General features: G+C 34.8%; 1 protein-coding gene and 1 long non-coding RNA gene across 6 annotated transcripts in view; one reads left to right on the top strand and one right to left on the bottom strand.

Annotated features, from left to right (window-relative positions):
* The window catches only part of MBNL1 (muscleblind like splicing regulator 1), a 222522-nt gene extending 207494 nt beyond the window's left edge, over nucleotides 1–15028 (bottom strand). For all 5 annotated transcript variants that reach the window (XM_005546132.4, XM_045385106.2, XM_074031289.1 and 2 more), the window contains exon 1: nucleotides 14926–15028. The gene's annotated coding sequence lies outside the window, so the exon portion shown is untranslated. The remainder of the gene's footprint in view (nucleotides 1–14925) is intronic.
* A 6797-nt stretch (nucleotides 15029–21825) lies between these two features.
* On the top strand, nucleotides 21826–22557 carry LOC141409639 (uncharacterized). Its single transcript, XR_012430806.1, has 2 exons — nucleotides 21826–22162; nucleotides 22255–22557. It is a non-coding gene; the product is annotated as an uncharacterized lncRNA (long non-coding RNA).
* Nucleotides 22558–23956: the final 1399 nt, after the last annotated feature.

Genomic DNA, 23956 nt, shown 5'->3' with positions numbered 1-23956 from the left:
TCACGGACTCCAAAGCAGCTGGCAAATGGTAAAATTACCCGACACTTGTTAAGAGCTTCATGGCAGAAAGAAAGTCAGAAAAAGTCATGAAAGCCTATTAGACAGATAAGAGACTTGATCAGAAAAACACTTTTAACAAATATTGTCCTAGCAACATGAGGAGAAAGTTTGTTGTTCAGATTTTTCATGCTGTCATTATGGAAAGCTTATTTCCTAGAGGCTGAGGCTTCATTGGCTTGCCTCAGTGAATCCCAAACTGGCCTTGCAACTCTCTCTCCTTGCCTTCCCTAGGCTTTCAGTAACAAATCCTCAACTAGGTGATGGGAGATTATCTGATTAAAGTAATTCACACTAAGGCGAGAATGAGGCTTAATCCTTCAAGAGTGTTTGCTTTAACAAAGGATAGCTTGTTAACCCTAATGAACTGCTCATTGGAAGAACTCTGCAAAAGTATCCCCCCTCCTCACCTTCCCAGACTTGCCAACCCCACGTCCTTCCTTTTCATTTGTCTTTCATGAAGCAAAGGAGGAATGGAAGTGTTAGGGACTCTAAGGTCACACATTATCTCCTTGAACTTATCACAAGAGGTATGTGAGGTAATTATGACCCCATGCTCATAATAAAGAGACTGAAACTAGGGCGGTGGTTCTTAACTCTGACTACATTTTGGATAGGCGGGCTGCAACCCAGACAAATTAAATCAAAATTTCTGGAAGTGGCATCCAAGTGTCTGTATCTTTTTTAAGCCCCTTAGATGATTCCAAAGCGCAGCCAAGGTTGCCAGCTTCTTGCCTAAACTCTGCAGGAAGCTAGAGCTTAGGAAATGGAAATTACCCAGAATAGGTAGCAATCCATTGACCTGTTCCATTTTTTCCTTTGGCAGGTAAAGTTTATTTGGCTCAATAGAAACAGAATTATCTGCAGGAAACTTGGTCTCAAATAGAATTAGATTTGGGTAGGCTGGTGCCCATATGCATCTAGAAATGAGGGAGTTAGGACAAGCTGTGGATAGCTAAACTGGTGGTGCAAGGTGGTACATTTTGTCATGCACATGGTTGGAAGTGGTGCTTCTTCGGCAACCAAAATATGCTTCACTTCATACCAGGTAAGCATTAGTGGTCCATAGGATTACAAACAGATAAGACAAACAGTTAAGATCACACAAAGGAGAATCCTACATATTCTGAAATGCTTAGGTTGCTGTTTGTTTAAAATTCTATACCCTGTCTCTTGCTAAGAAATTGTGATTATAAGTACCCCCTTGAGAGTGACATCAGAGCCTCTGGGAGATTAAGTGTGTTCTTGGCCACTTCCTTTTGAAGATATACGTTATCTTCACCAGTTACATACTCATATGTATAATTATGTGTATTCAACAAAAGCTACTCTGTATATTTAATATATTTTATAAATTCGTTCAATAAATTAACATAGTTAAATTATAAACATAAACAAATTAACAGAACATACCTCATTTGAAACTCATTTGAAGATAATGTTAGACATCTTAGTTTATGGCCTTTGTGAATGTGCCGTCAGTCCAAATGACCCTCCTGGCCCCACCTGGATGGATTTGAATGCCTATGTTTCTGCAATGGGCTTAGCAATGAGTAACTGCTGACAGGGCCTGATTCCATCGAGCCCTCCCAGTAATGAATGTGTTTTTAGACAATGTGGAGCATTCTTTTCCTTTTTCAAACTTTTCTGGCCCTAGGTCACCAGCTCACCAGTTACTGCTGCATTTTCATTCTAAACCTTATTGCTATCAACTTTCCTATCCGGTCTATGAATACTCACTGAGCACCTGGCATAATTCTAGTCTTTCCTAGAGTCTGAGACTACATGGTAAGCAAAACTAGACCTGAAGTCTCTTGAAGTATACAGTCTAGCAAGGACAATGAATATGAAATGGTAAATAATTATGATCAACTAAGTAAATAATATAAATGTGCAAAATTTAGTGAAGGAGAAAAATGAGAGTGTGTAACTGCTGAATCTAAACTCAACAGATAAACAATTATAATTATTTTAATGCTCTCTCCCTTTTTTATTGAATTCAAATGTCTCACATTATAGTTGAAAGTCTTCACAATACTTGTACTATATGTGCATATTGTCTGAAATCCTCTTCATTTATAAGGACAGAATTCTATTAGTAGTTGCATGAAATAGTGACTATTTGTGTTAAGTGGCAAGGTGTCCATCACATAGTCCCTAAAGGCAAGATTGGAAGATATCTGTGACTGATCATTAGTATATGCTCTTGCTGTTACTGTCTTTGGTGTTACTATCATTCACTTCTTGGGCTTTATCTTTTAAGGGTATGATATCTACAAAGCTAGCCAGCTTATCTTTGATAATTTCAAGAAGTATAGCATGTATATTCAAAAGTATAGCTTTTGAATTAATATTTTGAAAATAAAATAAAAATTTAATTTTATTATCATCTGTTTTGTCAAAAATCAAAGGCTCTTTTAAAATCTTTTTTTGCTAGATGTAAAATGATTTTTTCTGTTTCTGGATATAAGGTAACCTGTGCTTATTTTAAATGATGTATCAAGTGCCTTTAATAGAGGTTTAACGATTCTGTTCAAGTTACTACTATAAAGATGTTTATGCATAGTTATTCTAGACTAGCAAAAGAGCAGTAATCTATAACTCCCACCCACATACTTACTCCCATGCACAGTGTATCTTCCTTCTACAGCTTTAAGACTCCCACATTCCTGCAAAAGCACTTTCCTACTTGTCATTTAGTCTTTACAATTAAGTAAAGAAAAAGTTAATTGTATAAAAGAAGCTGGTTTCTTGGACCTCTCTCTTTATGGAGTTGTGCTCTCTAAAGATAGCCTAAATTATAGACTTAGCCAGGACAGTTTTTCCCCTTCGGATACCTTTGAAGTTTGTTTATTCTTACAAAGCTCTGGAAGGCTCGTCTGAAAGAAGCTGTAAATAATTTGCCAAGGTCCCTAAATACCAAGAAGCCCATGTGGGCACTAGAAGGTGTCAACTTTGCTTGATTACTCTTGAACTTGTGGGATAGGGAATGTTTGGCACCAATATCAGATTCATGGAAGGCAGCCAAAATTAATTGTTAGAAAGAAGGAATGCTTAGATGATACGTGGCATAACTTTGGGCATTTTCCTTACCATGATGGAAGAAGCAGCCAATGAAGTAAATCTATTTTGTTTATGACTAGATTACTGGGTGACTAAAAGGAAAACACTATCTACTTCGGGGTTATTGGCAACAGATATAACATACCAAGTATGATACATGGGCTAGTTTCCACTGGCAGTAGTTACTGATGTTGCAACCTTGGTCTTCTGCTGCAACCTTGCCCTGCTGCCTTTGTTGTTGGCTGCTCTTGGCAATAGGGCATACCCACCTCCTCCTGCCAACCAACTTGGTGCAATGGCCTGCGCATGACTCACACACTTTTTAGAAGAATCAGGGTAGGAAAAGATTAAGTGTAATTTCCCATGGCCTTGGCTATTAGACATAAAGACAGGCTTTAGAATCTGTTATTAGGCATAAGATTTTGGACAGTTTTTTTCCAAGTCTTAGGTTCCTGCAAACTTAAAATGTCTACCTTGTGGAATTGTGATAATGAATGACTTCATGAGAATTATCCTAACATTGGTCAGGCCGTTGATAAATTACATCTATTTTTGTTATTTAAAAGAGTAACCACAAATTTTAAAATACAGAATATGTTTTTAAAAGTAAGCTCTTGTTAAGCTTCAAGTGTCTTTGAAATATGAGGATTCAAATCAAATTACAAATTTTAAGAAACATATAGCTATTTTCTACAAGATGGTATAGCTATACAGAAATACCTTTACAGTTTTTATATTACGTAGGATGTAATTAAAAAAGAGCCCAAGATGTTTCCTGAAATGATTAATAGGAACTTTAGAAACATCACTATTGATTGGTCAGTGCACAGGTTTCTTTGGTGGAACTTTTCTCACCCACTTTACAAGCAAAAACATGAGAAAGACAAGTCAAATGAAGTCAAGCAAACGGTATCTACCACATTAACGAAGAGTATATGATGCACAGTTGCATGAAAACCACTTCCTTTAGCACTATATTTCAAAATTTTTTTTTAACTCCGCCAAAGCTGTCGCCACAGGAAGGAAAATTTAGTTGTCTTCTTGCTTATTTAAGGAACACAAGTCAAGAGATTATTCCAGGCATTACTTCATGTTTTTAAGCTTTTACTCCTACCTCCCTGAAAAATGTGTCTCCTGACTGCATCAGAACAAACACACTCAGAATTTTAAGAGGAGAAAATAATGATTATGTGTTGCTAAGTACTGTTTTAGTAACAAATGCTTGGGCCACTAAAATGATGACATCACCCACAGAAAGAATAACATTTACACTTTTGAAAGATATTTTTTTTTTTTCCTAACATGATGGGTCACCAATGAGAGGAGGAAAGCCAAATAAAGGCACAAGGAGAGGCCTCGTGGCTCTGGAGAAGGCATCCTCAGCATCCTTTTCTGAAGGGTGATCATGAGCCCCAAGTTAATTAAATAGTCAAACCAAACGTCCATCTGCTCTTTCTGTATTCCCTTCCTGAATCCAGTTCATGTCAACAAATGTGTACTATTAGTGTAGAAAATCTAATGCTCTCATACTTGAATAGGTTTGCTTCTTGGTTAATCTGCCCAGGTCAGGAAGTGGCTTATATTTCAGGAGTGCTCTCTAATGCATATTGCAGATATTCATGCATTTATTCTCTCACACACATGCACTTAAAAACCGCACACTACCTCACACTGCAATAATCCGATAATATGGTGGTCATGATACCCATATATATATACACATAAGATAGAATGCATTGCTTAAATAGCACATAAGTCATCTATAATCCTCCACACCCTGTAATACCAGTAGCACAATGGTTTTCTATTTGGAGGTTGCCAGTAGCACTCAAAAGTAAGCTTCTGGCTCCTATAGCAACACATCTGACTGCCCTGGGGACAACATGATTGTCATCCTTCTAGTACACACTCAGTCCAAGGCCAGGTAATGTTTTTTATGGGCAGCTTTTAACCCAAACCAGAAATAGAAGAATCTATAATTATTGTTATTAACTTCTTAAGTATGAGGGAAGGCCATTTTTTCTCATCATCCCTAACAAATAAATATTGATTCCGTTTACTCAATGTAAAAAGTCTTTTCAGTAAGCTATTCTATATTTTTTCTCCAAATCACAGCCCCAACCTCCTACCCCTTAAAGCAAGCAGTGTCCAACTAACATGTAAAATGTAGTGATATGGGTCATTTACATCTCTTAGGATAATAAAAATAAATCATAGGCAATATATAATTACTATGGAAAATGGCAGAGTAATTTACGTCTACTTTTAAGGGGAGCAGGTTGATGTTGCCAGGGGCCCAGTAGCTATTGGTACTGGGATTTGGGAACAATAAACAAGGGAACATCTGCTGTCTCTGGAGGCTGAAATGTAGTTATTTCTGTAGTCTTTTCTGCTTCATATCCATGCAGAAACTAAGTTGCATGATGACGCTATTATCAGATGACCATGATTAGAGTCAACTATTCCATGACAATTTTTGCTGAAAACATTATCTTTACAAATTTAAATAATACTTGAGCTCCTTTCACTTTCATCAAGGTAAACTTGGCTTACCTGAAATTCACCTAAATGTAATAATTTATCTCCTATGAAACTTTTACCTATGTAGTAATTCCTGTTTCTCTTCAAACAACAGTTTTTCCAAGCCTGTGTTAGCCAGAGATAACAGTTCATTCATTGCATTCCCATCCCCAATTAACACATGTGCATGTCCTTGGAAATGTTTGCTCATATGTGCAAGTCCATTCCTTGGTCTGCAGTCTATGTGACTTGGCCCTTTTTCAACTCCAGCTCCTGAGCTTCATCTCCCACCATCCTTCGAGACCCAGACTCTTTTCTACTTCTCAGATGCGCCAAGCTCATTCTGGCCCTTACGCCGGTCAGTCACGCTTCCTGAGCTACTCTTCCCGGAGTCCTCTGCATGGGACTCTCAATCCTCTCGTTGTTCAGGTCTTAGCTTAAATATTACCTTTTCAAATAGACCATCTCAGGAGACCATCTACATAAAGATGTTTTTCCTATCTTCTCTCTATCCTTTTACTCTGCTGGATTTTCTTCTGGTCACTATCATTATCTAAAAGTCCCTTTAAAATTTATTTCTTTCCTAGTTTGCTCAATGCTTTCCCCACTAGACTGAAGGCTCCTTGAGGGTAGAAGCTTGATCTTGTCCATCACTATTTCCCCAGCACCTAAAATAGTGCCCAAAGTATAGTGCTTGATATATGACTTCATGAATAAACTCACTTTAAAATGAAACCAGAGCTTCTCGCAAGAGTTAAAATCCTCTCATCACATAACGCATTTCCTGAGAAGAACCATAAAGTCAGAGCCACCAAATATCTCCTATGGTAGCACTGTAGGAGATAATGCTCAATATTAAAAAGGCTGAATATTTTTTTTAAAAGGCTCAATATTAAGTTAAGGCTCAATATTAAATTAATGTAATATCAGAATTTTTTATTTCTTTGAAATTTTTCTGAACTCTTCTGAAAATGTATTATCACAACTTTTCTCCACCTAATGAAACAATTTTAACAGTTCAACTTTAAACCTGCCACCTCCAGGGAGCCTTGTAACCATCACTGCACCTGGAAGTACAGTTCTAAATTATTTTGATCTTTCATGTGGCACCTTCTATTTTTTATGCTGTGTCTTAAAATATATTTCTTTTAATATTTACTCCACCAAATTGTAAGATTTCTGGCTTAGGGCTGCATCATAATAATCCATAAATTCTTAACTGTAACCAAACCACAGATTTACCTACTTTGCTTCTCAAAAAATAAGTGCTATAGGTCATATATAAATATGATGCAGATTCAGTTTAAAGGTAGATCAACTGCGTGGCCTTTATTAAGCTACCTACCTCTCTGAACTTCTATATTTTTCCTTAAATCTGTAAAGTGGAAATAATAGTACTTATTGCATAGGACTCATGAGGGCATTAATTGCGTTAATCATGTGATGCACCTGACATATGATGATGCAAAAAAAAGTTTAACATGAAATAGCAGAGCTATTATTATTACTAACATTGCAATTATCATCATTATCATTGGTTTTATTATTTAGAGCCTTATGATCTCAAAAACTTAGTTATATGTATTAACATATAACTAAGCTTGGTATTTCGGATATACAAGAAAAAGAATTTTCCTAGAGCAGTTTTATAATCCATTTCAAGATCAAAAATAGAACAAGGAAGTAATTACAAAACAATATTGAAAATACACATAGATGTGAGGCCAGCATAGGCAGATGGCTAATCAGGAAAGGATTCTGGAAGGAGATTACTCTTCCATGTGGTTGAGGAAAACAATGAACCCTAACTGTCAAGGAAGAGTGGGTGCATGTTTTCTTGGGGGCAACGGCAAGGCAGGACAAGGGCAGAGGCAATGGGGCAAGAAATGCAGAGGTCTTGCACCCCAGGATTCTAAAAAATTAGTGGCAGTCATTATGAACTTGTCTCTTTTGAGCTCAGTGGAAAATTGCCAGCACAGAAAAAAAGAGAACTTCTCTGTCTATTTGTTGTCTCCAAGGACCACTTTTGGGTCTCAGTTCGTTTGACTCAAAACCGACAAAAGAAACTACACCTGACATTTGCATGGCAGTTTAGAATACTGGCCTCCTCAAGACAGCGTTGGAAGATAGTTATTTCTATTATGCTTATTTTATATATAAGGCTCAGAAATGTTGAGGCTTTTCACTTAATCATTGTTTATTTATTGAGGACCTACTATGCTCCATTTATTTTACTAGAAAATGTAAAAGTACCATGAACAACAAAGGCCAAGTTTCTGCCCTCAGGGAACTTGCATTCTAGTGAAAGAAACATATAATAAATAATTGGATAAAGAAATAAAAATTAACATGTTGTGTAACATTTTATGTGCTATCAGTGACATTAAAATGGAGTAAAATGACAGAGTGATGGAGTGGGGAATACTACAATTAAATATGTAGTGGACCATGGGAGGCGTCTATTAGGAGATATGTTTGAGAAGAGACCTGAATAAAGAAGAGATTGTCACAATAAGGTATGTGGGCATGCCAAGAAAAGAGGAGGGCATGTGGAAAGTCCCTGTGTCAGGAATGAGCTCAGAATACTCTGGGGGGAAAATGAGGATTAGGGCCAGAATATCATGAATGAAGAGACGAAAGATAGGATATGAGAGAATACACATAGACATATGAGCTATAGTGAGGAATCTGGATTTTATCCTAATTAAAATAAGAAGCGATTGAAGAATTTTGAGCAGGAAGTCACATGATTTGATGGATATTTTAAATGGTCATATTGGTAGGGATGCAAGAATAGAAAAAGAGGTTTCTTAATAGGCCACCACAAAAACAGAGACATCTAGAACAGAGATGACAGTGTCTTACACTTTGCTCAAGATGTGAAACAGGTGATTCTAGTCAGCATTGGAATATCTTTTGGGAACAGAACAGACAGGCATGCTGATAGATGGAGTGTAGGTGAGGAAAAGAAAGAATGAAATTAAAGATACTTTTGGCCTGGATAATGGGGGTAAGGGGAGTAAGGTGGTGCTATTTAGTAAACAAAGAAGATTGATGATGGAGCGAAAAGAGGGGAAGGAAATGAGAGGTTTTATTTGGAGCATGTTGAATTTGAGATGCCTCTTAACATCTGAGTGTATAGATTTAATAATCTGTGTGGGGGATGAACCCAGAAATTGGTAGAAAGTTGAGGAGGTATGAATTTGTTTTTTAGTTAGGGTTATTTAGATGTCTAGAAATATAGGAGATGTAACTTATTCAAGTTCCACAGTCAGTAAGTGATAAAATGGAACTTGAAAATGAATCTTTTGACATTAACCACAAATTTCTCTTCCTATTATGAATTTTAGGGTTTATTTTCAGTTATGAATGCCGGAGTAGAATATAGGGAAGTATTGGGGGCAGGAATATTCTAGAATCACATATAAAATAATGAAAAAGTTTTTAGCTCATAAACTATACTACATTTATGATTGCTCTTGTCTTTGTTTACATAATTATTTGTTCTGTAAGTGTAATGATAACATGCCCATTTAACTTTTAAAAGCTCTGGAATAATAAACCCATAAGATAAGTGAACTACCAGTGCGACTATAGCTATCTACTTTCTTTTCTGAAATTGTCACTTTTTGGAATGCAAAGGAGGATAATTTAACTTCAGACTAAATGTAGATTGAAGAGATTTGAAATACAAAGATAAAAGCTCAATCCCAAACTCAAGCAAGTATTTTTGAACCGTATCAGTAACATTTGAGTTAAGGTGCATCAAATTTGTTTAGCAGAAATGTCTAAGACAAGCAGCACTTAATCTCAACAGGTTAAAAAAAGATTTAAAGTAAATTAATTGACTCAAAAAATAAAATTAAATCAATAAAAATGTAAAGGGAAACAACCTAAAATTGGGAATAATGAACCTAATTGTATGTAAAAGGAGTACTTGATCACCCTGAATGGGAAGCAGAAAGAGAGAGGGAGGCACAAACGGAGGGAGGGAAGGGAGGAAGAAAGAAATAAAGGGAGGGAGGGAGCGAGGAGGGAAGGAAGGAAGGAAGGAAGGAAGGAAGGAAGGAAGGAAGGAAGGAAGGGAGGGAGGGAGGGAGGGAGGGAGGGAGGGGGGGAGGGAGGGAAGGAGGATGGTTTGTTATAGAATGGATGGGCTCCATTGGTCAAATGTAAACAATTTAAGCACCAAAATAGTTGAGTCATAGAAAAAAGAAATTCGTGAATCCATAGCAGTAACAAATAGATACATAAATTAATAATGAAATAGATGTTGAAGATGGGAGTTCTTTTGCTTACAGTAGATTGGGAAAGACTAATGCAAATGTGGAGGGAGTGCTGAAGTTGTAAAGCCATCATACTGCAACCATTATAGTAAAGATTGCATTTGACAAGAACATCAATGAATGTTAAATCTGAGGGGAAATTTTTGATGAGGAGCCATCATTATGCAATAGAGAAATCAGACAACACCTTGACTAAGCAACAAAAATGAACATTAACAATGTGGGACATAAGAGGCTCATGTGCCTCTACATATGATAGCAAGAGAGGAAACATCACCTGTGAGGAATTCCAGCAGAAAGTGCATAACCATAATCTAATCATGGGGAAATGTCAGAAAAATAAACAATGAGGAGCACTTTATTAAAATGAAAAAAAGAGTTGGTGAATACACCATATTCATTAAAATCTTCATTTTCATAAAAGACAAAGAAATGATATGGAAATGTTCCAGACAAAAGGGGACTAAAGAGATAAGACATTCAAGAAATCTATCGTACAACATAGTGATTATAATTAATAACAATGTATTCTATTCTTAAATATTGCTAAGAGATTAGATTTTAAATGTTTTCTCTACAAAAAGTATTTGAGTAATGCATATATTACTTCAATTGATCCATTATACATTTAGCCACCATGTATAAATATCTTAAAACATGCTTTACACTATAAAAATAAACAATTTTTACTTAACATTTAGCAACAATACACTTTAAAAAGACAGAAGACAACTAAGTGTGATAATTGACTCCAGACTGGGTGATTTACTGGAGGGGAAGTATTTAAAAATGTATTATTTGAAAACAGCAAAATTGGAACATGGACAAATATTAAATAAAGTAGTGTAGCTATGTAAATTTATGAAGTAGATAATTGAATGTGACCATTATATAAGAGATTATCTCTATTCTTGGAAAATACAGACTGAAAGACCTTGTTATGTGTGATTTCCTCTTAAGTTGTTCAGAAAAAAGTTATGACCATAGAAAAATATAAAGAAGAAAACAAGAGCATGTTATAAAGCAAATGGGATAAAATATTTAAGCAAATCTAGGTAAGGATATAAGAGGTTCATTACACTTTTTTATTTTTACAACTTTTTTCAGCTTCCAATTATTTCTAAATAAGATGTTTTAAAGTAGGTGAAGTGTAACAAGAATTTCTGGTGAGCATTTAAGAAAACTCACTGCCATCAGATATATGATTGTATTTTATTCAGAAGGCCGCCTAATTTCATAGAAAGTGTTTTTGCTGCTCCTCTAATTCAGCTCTATTCACCTACATAGAACGAGAATAAAAGCAACCTACTTAAAATTTTTCTCTTGTGCAAAGAGAAAATAAATTCCATTAAGGTATACTTTAAAAAAATTTAATTTTTTTTCAAAATCACAACTGTGGTGATTTTTCTCAAAATCATATTGCAATTTATTTTTTCCAAGGTGAAAAAAAGTTTGAGAATGTGATAACCACTACCTATTTAAAAAAAACTAAAGGCTTACAATGAAATATCTGCAAAGTAGAATAATAATGAGGTATGAAATTTTATACTAGTTTATGGAGCAACACCAATAGACTAATTTCATTCTTCATCTGCTTTCCAAGGTTCCAATATTAATGAATGATTCTATGACATTTTTATTTAAATTTGAATTTAAATATGCAAATCTGGTATTTTCCTCTATAATATTAAAAGTTAAAAAATTAAATAAAAAGTTAAAACCTATATTTAGAAAATGTATATAAGGATGAAAAATAAAACTGGAAGGAATTTTAAAAACATTAAATTTAAGTGCCTAACTTTAGTTAATAAAAAATTATAAAAAGCATCAATGATGTCAGACAAATAACAGAACTATACTAATTCTCAAATAACAAGTTACATTTTAAAGATTAAAAATTAACAAACAGTGGTTTTATTTTCTACAATGCAGATGTGTAAATTAGATTCCATTTCATTTATTTTTTAAATGGCAATATTCAGAAATATAAAATGGCTTACCCTTATTTTTATATCTGTACAAATTATTTTCTTCATGAAAATGATACATATTTTATCACACAGAGCTCATGTACTGACATAGTTCATATTTTTGCAATCATAATAATTTCTTATTTATTTAGCATATTTTAATTATAATATATGTGAATATGCAAATGTAGCAATCATTTGGAATTTACATTTATTAAAAATATATAGAAAGTCAACAAACACAGGAGGGCACAAATTTGCTTTTAAATTGCTGAAAGGCCCACATTATCTAAGATACAAAGATTTTTGTTTTTTAATTCAAAACAGGTCATGTCTGCATTTGCACCCAAACTGTTATCTTTCTTCTAGGCAACAAGCTTTCTTCTCTTTATTCTTGCAAATGGGAAAATGGCCAAAAAAAGAGGAAACAAAACAACTAAACAAAGCCTAAATGTTTCAATGTTCTTTTGGAAGTTTAGTAATTTATGTCAAAAACAAATAGCACTGTTATTCCTAAATGTAATTATTATTTGAAAAATAATGTATGTTTATTTGTTGGAGTGGGATAGAGCCCTCTATAAGCAGATCGTTCTTTTCTATTTCTGTAGATGAGCAACTTTGGGAAGGTCATCTTGTGAAGGAGGAGGAGAACATCCATTTAACTGTGAGATTAGCAGCATCAACCCTGGAACCAATAGTTTAGTAGATCCCCAAGAAGATCATTCACTTCACACAATCAAACTATGTCTTATTAAGACAGAGACCAAATTTCACAATACTATATACAGCAGTCATGCAGCCTCAACTTTTATTAGATTCAATGAAAACTTATTAGATAATTATGTCACATAAACATAATCTACTAAAACATGGTAAAATATATATCTACAGCTCAGAAGTAAAAATTATATTTTGCAATAATAAATTATGTATCATATTTATTTATGATGAATAAATAATATTAAATATTTAATATTTATTAATATTAATTTATTAATATTATCATGGAAACTCAGATGAGCATGCTTTTTTCCTTATGTAAAGATAATTTTCTCAAAGAGAGAACAACTTAAAAACTTATTTTCCGTAATCTAGAACTAGGATGTTCATTCAGACTTTATTAATTATTGACAACAACAGCAACAACAAATCTGTCTTGCCAGAAAGATAGTATCTTCTCTGGTGCTTTAGCCTTCATTTGCTGTTCTGAATTACACTTATGACCAACTTATATTGTAATTACCTTGGGCTATGTCTCCTTGTGATTGTTAGCCATTATTTAGTATATAACCATACTACATATAGCACTAAATAGCTCATGATATCAAAATATCTCATAGTTAAAATTGTGGACATTTGAACTTCTGATGGAAGTAGTTGTGTTTATTTTTAAATTTTCTTTATTTTTATATTTTTAGAGACAGAATCTGGCTCTGTCACTTAGGCTGGAGTGTAGTGGTGCAATAGAGCTCACTGCAGCCTTGATCTTCTGACTTAAGCCATTCTCTTGCCTCAGCCTCCAAAGTAGCTGGGACTACAGGCTTGATCTACCAGACCTGACAAGCAGTTGTGTTTAATTAGTGTGTGATAAAGATGAAGACATACAATTGTAACAGATTTCTCATAACCATCAACTTAATTTTAAAATTTTCATCAAGTTAATATGTTAAATTTGATTCAACAGTTCACATCTGAGTTTGTAACACTAACAATCTGCTTTCCTTCCTCCTACAATAAGAAGACAGCAACTATTGGTATAGTGCATGAAAATACGTAAAACAAACAAGCAAACAAAAAACCAACCAGGTACTAGGTAACATACTAGAACCAGTATAACAGCACCATTTACCAAAATTTATTGAAAATTAAATCTATTAATTGATGGGATAATGTGGACTTTCTTTTTTGGAAGCCATGAGATTAGCCTAATTTTTTCAAACCAAATTAAGACAGTTTCAAATACGTCTTGGGATATTTACACTTACCAAATCTCACATGATAAATGTGTGATGTATGAAACCTTCTCAAAATGATTCAGTTATGAAAATGCTCAGAGGCAAACTCTTCAAACTTCCATTTGTGTATATAGCCAGAGTAGTTCACTTAAACTGATTTTTCTTTTCAAAGCTGTATTAAATGCTCTTTAATGTTTTTACCAAAGTATAAAGAAACCAACAGCTTTTAAAAGGAAGATTTAAAAATTGCTATAGTATGAATACAATTGTATTAAATACAGTTAATATGTGTAGGTATTATTCTAAATTAGTGCAAATGAGAATAAAAGTTTCTAGGATCTAGATTATTTTAGAATTTCACTAATAAGATCAGTTTCAGTTTAGTTGGATTTCCAATTATCAATCCAAATATCTTTTTCATTCTTACTATATTTTAAGCATTATAAATACAAATTAAACTTATTTAGAAAACAATAAATTTTAAAAATTAGATTTGCATATTTCATTTAAATTTTTAAATCATGCTGTCTGCACTACAAATTAATTTTTCTAAACAAATATTATGAAGAGATATAAAAATAATACTGAAATGTCATATTTTAAATGATATATTTTCACAGTGAGTAAAAACAAATGTAAGAATGCTTTTTTTCTGGAAAGTGCTCAACTAATAATATGCAAAATGAACAAAAGTGTATCTGTGAGAGAGTATTAGAAATAATCTAGAGCCGGGGAAGAAGAAAAGTTATAAAATTTGTTAATAATCCAAATACTTCCTCAGCACTAAATTGTGTGCAAAATTACACATACACAAGAATGATAATGTTTTATTTTGCAGGTAAAATAATTTGGAGATCAATGAAAACTTTAAATTTTTCCAGGTTTTTAAAAGCTTGTATATGAAGTTGAAGCTTTGTCAATTTATTAAACCTTTTATTTAAAATGTCGGTTACTTACTTGAAAGAGGTATCCGGTTTATCTAATCTACACTGTAATCTGGCCAGCATTTAAATTGTTGCTATATAAATAGCAATCCAAATAATAAAATGAAAAATAGCAAATAACTGTTCTTACCTCAATGCTGTTATAGTTGCTTGTTAAGCTGTTTCATGGGTTGAGACAAACTACCAGCACGTCAAAGATCTGGGTTCTCTGCTCAACTCTCTTCTCTAGTTACATTTTTTTTTCTTCCTCTGCAAAAGGATAGTCCACCAAAAGAGGAAGTTATGAAATAACAGTCATTATGCTTTATCCATTTTATGGGGCATGGAAAATTATTCATGAAGCTTACACTTGAAATCAGAGCAACAGGCTATAATTGGTGCCTGTACACATATATAATTAAAGTATACACATGTTTATATGTGTAAGCAAAGTTTAGAAAAGTTAAGCTATTGAAACCTATAGTTGGCCTGGCACAGTGGCTCATGCCTGTAATCCCAGCACTTTGGGAGGCTGAAGCGGGAGGATTACCTGAGGTCAGGAGTTCAAGACCAGCCTGGCCAACATGGTGAAACTCTGTCTCTACTAAAAATACAAAAGTTAGCCTGACATGGTGGCGGGCGCCTGAATCCCACCTACTCAGGAGACTGAGGCAGGAGAATCGCTTGAACCCAGGAGGTGGAGGTTGCAGTGAGCTGAGATCATGGCCATTGCACTCCAGGCTGGGAGACACAGCGAGACTCCATTTCAAAAAAAAAAAAAAAAAAAGAAATCTATACTTGATTAAGTAGTGCTCGTTTACACAAGGAAACATGTCCTGTGTGGCTCAATGATCACAGAAAATATTGCCCTATGCAGAAGAAAACTGTCCAACTGATATATGGGAATAAACTTGCTTTTATAAGTCTAATTAATTTAAAATATTTGAAGTATGACCCAAATGCTAATCTGACTATAGGCATCTTATTAAAGGAAGAAACAAAACAAAACAAAACAAAAAAACCTCCAGTAAACGGACATTTTCCTGGAATTTGGGTGGTGGTTTTTTACCTACAAGTCTCAAACTTCCTTTCTCATGAATAGTTGCCTGTTACATAGAGATAAAGCACTGCAAAACTGAAACTGTTACTTACACATGAACTTACACATGATCTTTCACTACTTCAGCCACAAGAGTAAAAAACAGGTGCAGAGGTGCAGATCCTGCAAAACTGAACATTTAGCTGGCTAAGTTTCTTACAGGTTGGAGTAGTAAATGAGAATATTTAAAGGACAGTAGGGACAATGGTTGAAAAAAGACATAAAAAAGTTGATCAAAGCAAATACTACTGCCAACTTCAAATAAAAGGATATATACAAATATATTTATCATCGGTTCAGGTTGCCAGATAATAGAAGCCAATGTGTAGCTTCATTTTTTATGTGTGGCAGTTGCTCCCAACCTCCCTCGCTCATTGGGGAAGAAGGAGATGGATTGCAAGCGAAGCATAGTAATTATGCAAACCTCCGCGTGTTGCAAGAACCACTTTTTGGACTTTAGAAGCTATCATGCTGTCACTGCACCACACTCTTTGCTTTTTAGTTAACCTTATGTCCAAAGAGGCATTAAGAGTAATTAGACTGGGCACAATGGCTCACCCCTGTAATCCCAGCACTTTGGGAGGCCAAGGCGGGTGGATCACTTGAGGTCAGGAGTTCGAGATCAGCCTGGCCAACATGGTGAAACCCCATCTCTACCAAAAAAATACAAAACTTAGGCGGGCACGTTGGCGGGCCCCTGTAATCCCAGCTACTCAGGAGCCTGAGGCAGGAGAATCCCTTGAATCTGAGAGGCAGAGTTTGCTGTGAGCCGGGATCCTGCCACTGCACTCCAGCCTGGGCGACAGGGTGAGACTCCGTCTCAAAAACAAACAAACAAAGAGTAATTAGAAGATGATTAGAAACTGAAATATTTTCCATTTCACCTAAACTCATACTTAATATGAGTTTGCAGGAAGTTAAACAAATAAACCAAGTGAAGAAAGCTGCCCCCTCCAGAAAAACACAAAAAAACCCCAACAAAAAACACAAACAAATAAACAAACAAAACCCCAGTAGGTCATTAATATAAAAATTTATTTGAATTCTTTTGTGAACTACTTATAAGGAAATCCCTACAGAAAAGTTGTCGATGTGATTAAAATTGCTTAGATTCTATGTGTTTAGACAAATTTTAAATATTATGGTATTTGGGTATCATTATATAAAACACTAGGCTTATCAGTCCCCAAAGACCCAGTAATACTTCTGGAAGCATAGTCTTCAATGTCTGCTGTAATTTTAATGTATATCCTCAATATTTGTGTACCTTTTGCCTGAATAATGGATGTATATCTCTACTTCTCTTCTTCTCTAATGATCCCTTCCAGGCTGATAAATATGCTCAAGTATCTTTCACATTAAAAATTCCTCCTCTGACTGACTTGTCCTCTTACTTTCTTTTCCTTCATCAGAACTTTTTGAGAAAGTTGCCCACATTGACTTGAGCCCTTGTATCTTTTTTGTATGTGTGTATGATAGAATATATTTGACAAAATTTACCATTTGAACCATTTTTAAACGTACAGTTCAGAGGCATTAGTCCATTCACATTGTTTGCAACCATGACCACCATCTCTCTCCAGAGCTTTCTCATTCTTCTAGACCGAAATTCTGCACCTATTAAACAATAACTGAACGTTCCTTCCTGCTCTCAACCTGGCAACCACCATTCTACTTTCTATCTCTATGAATTTGATTACTCTAGGTACTTTATATGAATTCAACCATATGACAGTTGTTCATTTGTGTCTGGCTTATTTCACTTAGGTTCATCAAAGTTGCAGCATGTGTCAGAATTTCCTTCCTCCTTAAAGCTGAATAATATTCTATTGTATGTATATACCACATTTGTTTCCTATTTATCAGACGATGGACACTTGAGTTGTTTCTATCTTTGGCTATTGAGAATAATGCTGCTATGAACATGGGCGTGCAAATATCTGTTTGAATCTTTACTTTCAATTTTTTTATATACACCCAGAAGTGGAATTGAATCATACAGTAATTTTATATTTACTTTTTGAGGAACGACCATACTAAGTCCACCTATCTTTCTCATGTTTCTTCCTTCTGCATGGCTTTCCGCTTCCTCCTATTTACCAAGACTCTTGCCACAATCACCAGTGATCTTGTTACCAAATCCAAAGTCCAAAAGTCCTCTTACTTGACCTGTTTTCAGCACATGCCAATGTTGACCACTTCCTCCTCCAGAAAATGTTCTCTGTCTTTCACTTCTTGACTTCACTCTCACCTTCTGATTATGTAGCAACTTCTCTGATTTCTTTATGAGTCTTTAACTCCGCTCTTCTAGTAAATGTTGCCACTTCTTAGGATTCTGTCCTGGGCTTGCTCTCCTTACCCCACAATCTCACTATCCTTGCATGGTTTTAATTTGCAAATACTGATTGCTCCCAAATCTCTGTTTCCAACCCAGTTATCTCCCTAGAAAAGTTTTCACCAATGCAAAATATAAAATCATTTTTACTTGCAATGTACAGAGAAGAGTCTGCATAGAGGCCCTAAGATAAGCCTGAATTAATTTTTCAACTCTACTATTGTTTAAACCTCAGCTGGTCAGGCAATATTTTTGAGCCCTATTTCCTCACCTGTAAATGGAGACTTAAATGACCATCTAAGATGGTTACTGGAAGTATAAAACAAAGACTACTTAAACACTTTCTTGTGTTTATAGTATTAAAAATACAATTAAAGCAAAAGTCCATTCTAATTCCCTCTAACATGATTCTTCTCCCTAGAAGTAAGCAATACTATCAGTTTGATGTGCATCTTTGCTTAACTATTTCCTATATAATAACCTGTAAGACACATATGGAGTTAAATAATTTTGTGGGGTTTTAATGTAAATAATATCACACTGTATGTTCTTCACTGTGACTTTTAAAAAACTTAATATAGCTTGAAGATATCCCAAGACATACTTCTGAACTGATTCACATGTATCTAATTCCCTCACTGATTGAATTTGCGTTACTCTTCACGGTTAAAAACAATGTGATCAGTTGAGCATTATAAATGTCTCTTTTAAAAGTATGTACAAGTCTTTGTCTGTGGTAGATACAGGAAAGTAGAATTGTTAGGTCAGAAGGCATATACATTTAAAATGTTAATTGTCACTGCCAAATTGCCCAGTCAAAAAAGGTTTGCACCTCCAACATTTCCTGTTTTTTTTTTATGTGATTGCCAGTATTTGCTTTAATTAAACTTTTAAAGATTTGCCAATCAGATGGACCAGAAAATGGAGTCTTAATATTTTTATTTTGCTTTTCCCTGATTACTGTGGAGATTGAGCACATTTTAATGTTGTGTCATCCTTTACAAGTCCAGTTTTGTGAACTACCTGTTAATTCATTCTAAACGTTTCTTTTTATTTTATTTTATTTTATTTTATTTTATTATTTGTTTACCTGATCACCTACTACCAGGACCAAACATTTCCTTATTGCATAATTGTCAGCTTTTTATTAATGTGTAGGATTATAAGATAATCCTGTTTCAATGCATTGCAATAATTTTTCTTTTTTGGTGATGGTCCATTCTCCCCATCCTCCATTTCAGGGCTTTTCATGCTGGCTATGCTAACCTCTTGAGATGACCCTAATATTCTCTGATAATGTCTTTGATTTCTGGCACAAGATAGCCAGGTTCATTTTGTGTATTTCTTGCCCCAGAACTGAAATCAGCCATTTCTCTAAAGAACCCTGGTTGCTTTTGGTAGACGGGGATTTTTGAGATCACAATCTAAACCTTAGTAGTACTTATTGCTATTGGGTTATTAATAGCATTTGGAATAAACTCAGTCAATAAATTGTTAGTTTCTTCTATGTGCCAAGCAGTACATAATTGAAATAAAAAAATATTTAAAATATATTTAAATTTAAATTTATTATAAAATATATTTAAACATGTATCAGGAGTTTATAACATGTATGAACATGTTACATCATATATTGCATTAAAAATAGTTTATGATTAATATATCTAATACACAAAAATACTTTCTTTTTAAAGACAATTTGAGTACTATTTTCTTGTGAAAGCATATTTTGATAAAGGTAACAATATAGTAATAATCACATTTTGCATTTCGAACTTTCAAAATACCCTTCAAAAGAAATTTCAAAAATCATGCAGATGAGAAAAATATTAAAGTTTTCATATTTCCCATTATTTTCATTCACATTTACCATTTTAATCCTCAATCAGCTTTCTTCTTCTTTTTCTTCTTTTTTTTTTTTAAATTTTGCTATTATGCACCTATCACATAGAAGAAAACAATCATCTGGGCATATGTCCCTGGAAACAGATTTCAAGTAAAACAAAATAAATGTATTCATGGTTTTAACCACTATTTCTTTCCCAAGGCATATTTTCATGGCCACTTTAAAACTACTGAAGTAGCAATATTTCAGCTGCTCTTTTCAGAGCTCAGTGGTGACAGAAATATTTCTGGTTCACTGATTTTGCTTTTTACTTATTAAGAGAATGGCTTAAATATTTTAACATTCTTTTTTTGTTTGTTTGTTTGTTTGTTTTTGTGCAGTTAAATAATTGAAAAGGAAAGCATAGTCCGAATTTTTTCAAGTATCTCTGACCCTTAGCTTCCTTATATATAAAAGGGGATGATAATACTAACTCCACTGGGGTACTGTGAGGATTAATTGAGTATCATAGGTACAGGGCCAAGAAGACCATGTTTCCTGAGAACGATGGTGATGAGCATTTTCAAATCTAATTTGTGAATGAATAGATGGTAAAAAATATTCTTCTAATTTGTGAATATATTTATTTGAAAACATAGCAAAGGTTAACAAATCACATCTAGTTGTACATTTATATTACATCAATGATGTTTATTAAGAAAAATGAACTTTAAAAAACTAAGAATATAGGAGATTTATGGAGAGTCATTCATTCAATATTTTGTATCAGCTGTATGTAGGGAGTTACGATAGGGACTGGGAATACAAATGAATTCCAGCTAACTTTGGCTAATGGATGGATCAGCATGATACAGAGAAGAGAGAATTTGGAGTCTTTATTTGTATCTCCTTTATGCTGCCAGGGCGTGATTTTGGAAGTGTCTGTATCCCTCCACCCACAGCCACAGTTACTCTCTGTCTTTCTGAATCTCAGCGACTAGCTATTACTAGGTTCTAATATCATGGTTCTTCCTTGCCTTTCAGGTCTAGGGGTGGTAACCCAATTAGCAATTCCCACCTTTGCTCATCTCTGCCATACCTCATTTACTCCTAATCATGGCAACACTTCTAAATACTCCCTTCATTAAACTACATGAAATCGATCGTTTAAAATATACCACTTCAAGCAGACATTGATCAAGTTTTACATTAGTCCTAGTTGGGCACAGTGGTGTTCACCTGTAGTCCTAGCTACTCAGGAAGCTGAAGCAGGGGGTCACTTGGGCCCAGGAGTTCAAGTCCAGCCTGAGCAAGAAAGCAAGGTTCTAAGGGGGAAAAAAGCAGGGTTTAAAAAAATCTACATTAGTCCTGTCATATAATTAAATTATACACTTTAATTTGAAACTGATCTGTTAGAAGGTGTACAGTTTCAGAGGAAGCAGAAAGGAGAATTATAGAACATGTCCTGGCTAGCCAAATCAAGAATTGGCTGAGAAAATGTAATGATTGCACATTGACACTTGAGGATGAGTAGGACTTCGTGGGTGTTTGAAAGGAGAGAGGAAGGGGACAAATTGGAAAAGGCATGAAAGTCAGAGAAACAGGATCATATTCATGGAGCTACATGTAGTATCCTATTTGGGAGGCATAAACTAAAAGGGTTGGGAATGGGGTGGTGAAGGAGTACAACAGATGAAGCCAGAGAGAAAGGGGCATCAGAAAATGAAGGGAAGGAACAGTGTCATTTTTTTTTTTTTTTTTTTTGAGACTGAATTTCACTCTTGTCGCCCAGGCTAGAGTGCAATGGCGCGATATCGGCTGATTGCAACATACGCCTCCTGGGTTCAAGTGATTCTCCTGCCTCAGCCTCCTGAGTAACTGGGATTACAGGCGCCCACCACCACGCCTGGTTAATTTTTATATTTTTGGTAGAGATGGGGTTTCATCATGTTGGCCAGGCATCTTATATGTCTTCTGAAGAAGAAGAAGAAAAAACTTCTAGTGTGAGCAATCAGCTTTTTTGGGTGTCTGTGCTTTTTCCTACCCATTAATGATTCTCTTTCTTCTGGTGACAAGTTGTCGATTTTTCTCTGAGGAACAGGCCCTTCTTTGGGATCACTGCATGTGAGGTGAGTGGCATCAATTTCCTCCTACACCAACATTGGTGTAACCATATGACCAATGTCTGGGAAATAAGTTTAATTATTTTCCTTTGACACAGTGATTGGTTCAAAGAGGAGCGTGTGATTCAAGCCAGCCAATAAGACTTACTTGTGGAAATTTTAAGCTCTGCTTTTGCTGGGATTGGCTAGTTGTGAGAATTACATAAGCCTAAAACTGGGGACTACTGTAAAAAGGAGAAAACCAGCAAAAGAATGAAGCCAACAGAGAGGAAAGCAGACCTAAGGAAAGTGAGAAGAGGAAGAGAGCTCTGATGACATCATTAGAGTCTGTGACTCCAACTATGCCTAAATCCCTGTTCCTTTTGTTTTCATTAACTAAGTCAATAAATTTTCTTTTTTCTATAACCAGTTTGAATTAAATGTCTGTCACTTGCAACCAAAAGTCTTTCATAACGGAGAAAATCTGGAGGAAAGGGCATGTTTTATTTGAAGTGTAGAATGTCAAGAAAAGCAGGCTTTTTTACTGTCCTTAGACTAGCATTGTCTAAGGAAAACAATGAAAACCATATATATCATTAAAAAAATTCTAGTCTCTACCTTAAAGAGAAAGAGGTGAAATAAATTTTAATAAAATATTTTATTTAACTCAATAGATACAAAATGTTACCATTCAAATATGCAGCAATATAGAAAATCAAAGTTTCCATTTTTAAATTTAAATTTAATTGATTAAAATTAAATATGATTAAAAATTCAGTTCTCAATTATACTAGCCACATTTTAAGTGCTCAGCAACACAGTTCTAGATTGTAGAGCCCAAAGTACAAGATGAGTAGACACTAGTCTAGTTTAAATTAAGTCTGTGGTCAAATTTTAGGGCCTTAGAATGAGGAAGTTCTATTTAAGACAGGATCTCACTCTGTTGCTCAGGCTGGAGGGCAGTGGCATGATCACAGCTCACTGTAGCCTCAACTTCTCAGGCTCAGCCTATCCTCTTGCCTCTGCCTCCCAAGTAGCTGGGACTACAAGTGTGCAACAGCATGCCTGGCTTATTTATTTATTTATTTATTTATTGAGATAGGAGTCTCACTGTGTTGCCCAGGCTGGATATTTGATATTTTTTGAACAAGGAAATAATGGAAGCAAAACAATGCTTTTAGAAAAATAATCTGACAGCTCCAGTGTCTTTAAATCTTTCTTGATATCCCCAGTCAAATTAATGCCTTTCTCTATAATCCAATCATGTGGGGTCAGAAGGACACATGCCGGGTTCTTCGGGATTCAGAAATGCTTAGTCATTTAGAGTACAGCAGCCATAGAAATAACTCATGTGGAGCAGGATTCTCTCAAGACCTAGCCCACCCATTCTTTTGTCCCTGATAGGACTTGGTACATCCCCACAGCATTAAGTGGCATTGGCTTTCTGATTTCTGCTTCTAGGTCATCAGGGATAGTAGAAGACTGGAGTCAAATGTAAGATGCATGAATGAATAATACTGTTTCAAATGTATTCATGAACTAAAAGACCAATCCTGGTTTGAGACGTGTTCAAACAGGAAAACAAAGACTCTTAAGAGTCAAGAAAATATACTATCTACTGTCTGCTCCAAAGGAGGAAAGTGTGCTTCATTTTGTTTTTGTCCCATCCCAGTTCTTTGGTATATTAGGTACTGAAAAAAAAAATTGCTTAATGGAACTAGTGAATTATGAAATACAAGTAATAGTCTTTCTAATCTTCTTGGATAAACAATACAAAATAAAATGAATTCTTTAAACATAGTCTTCCATTTTTAATCTATT

Source organism: Macaca fascicularis, chromosome 2 (genome assembly GCF_037993035.2).
Source record: "Macaca fascicularis isolate 582-1 chromosome 2, T2T-MFA8v1.1".
In the NCBI taxonomy this organism is placed as follows: domain Eukaryota; kingdom Metazoa; phylum Chordata; class Mammalia; order Primates; family Cercopithecidae; genus Macaca; species Macaca fascicularis.
The sequence above is the reverse complement of the archived record's forward strand: the minus strand, read 5'-3'. Positions and strand labels throughout refer to the sequence as shown.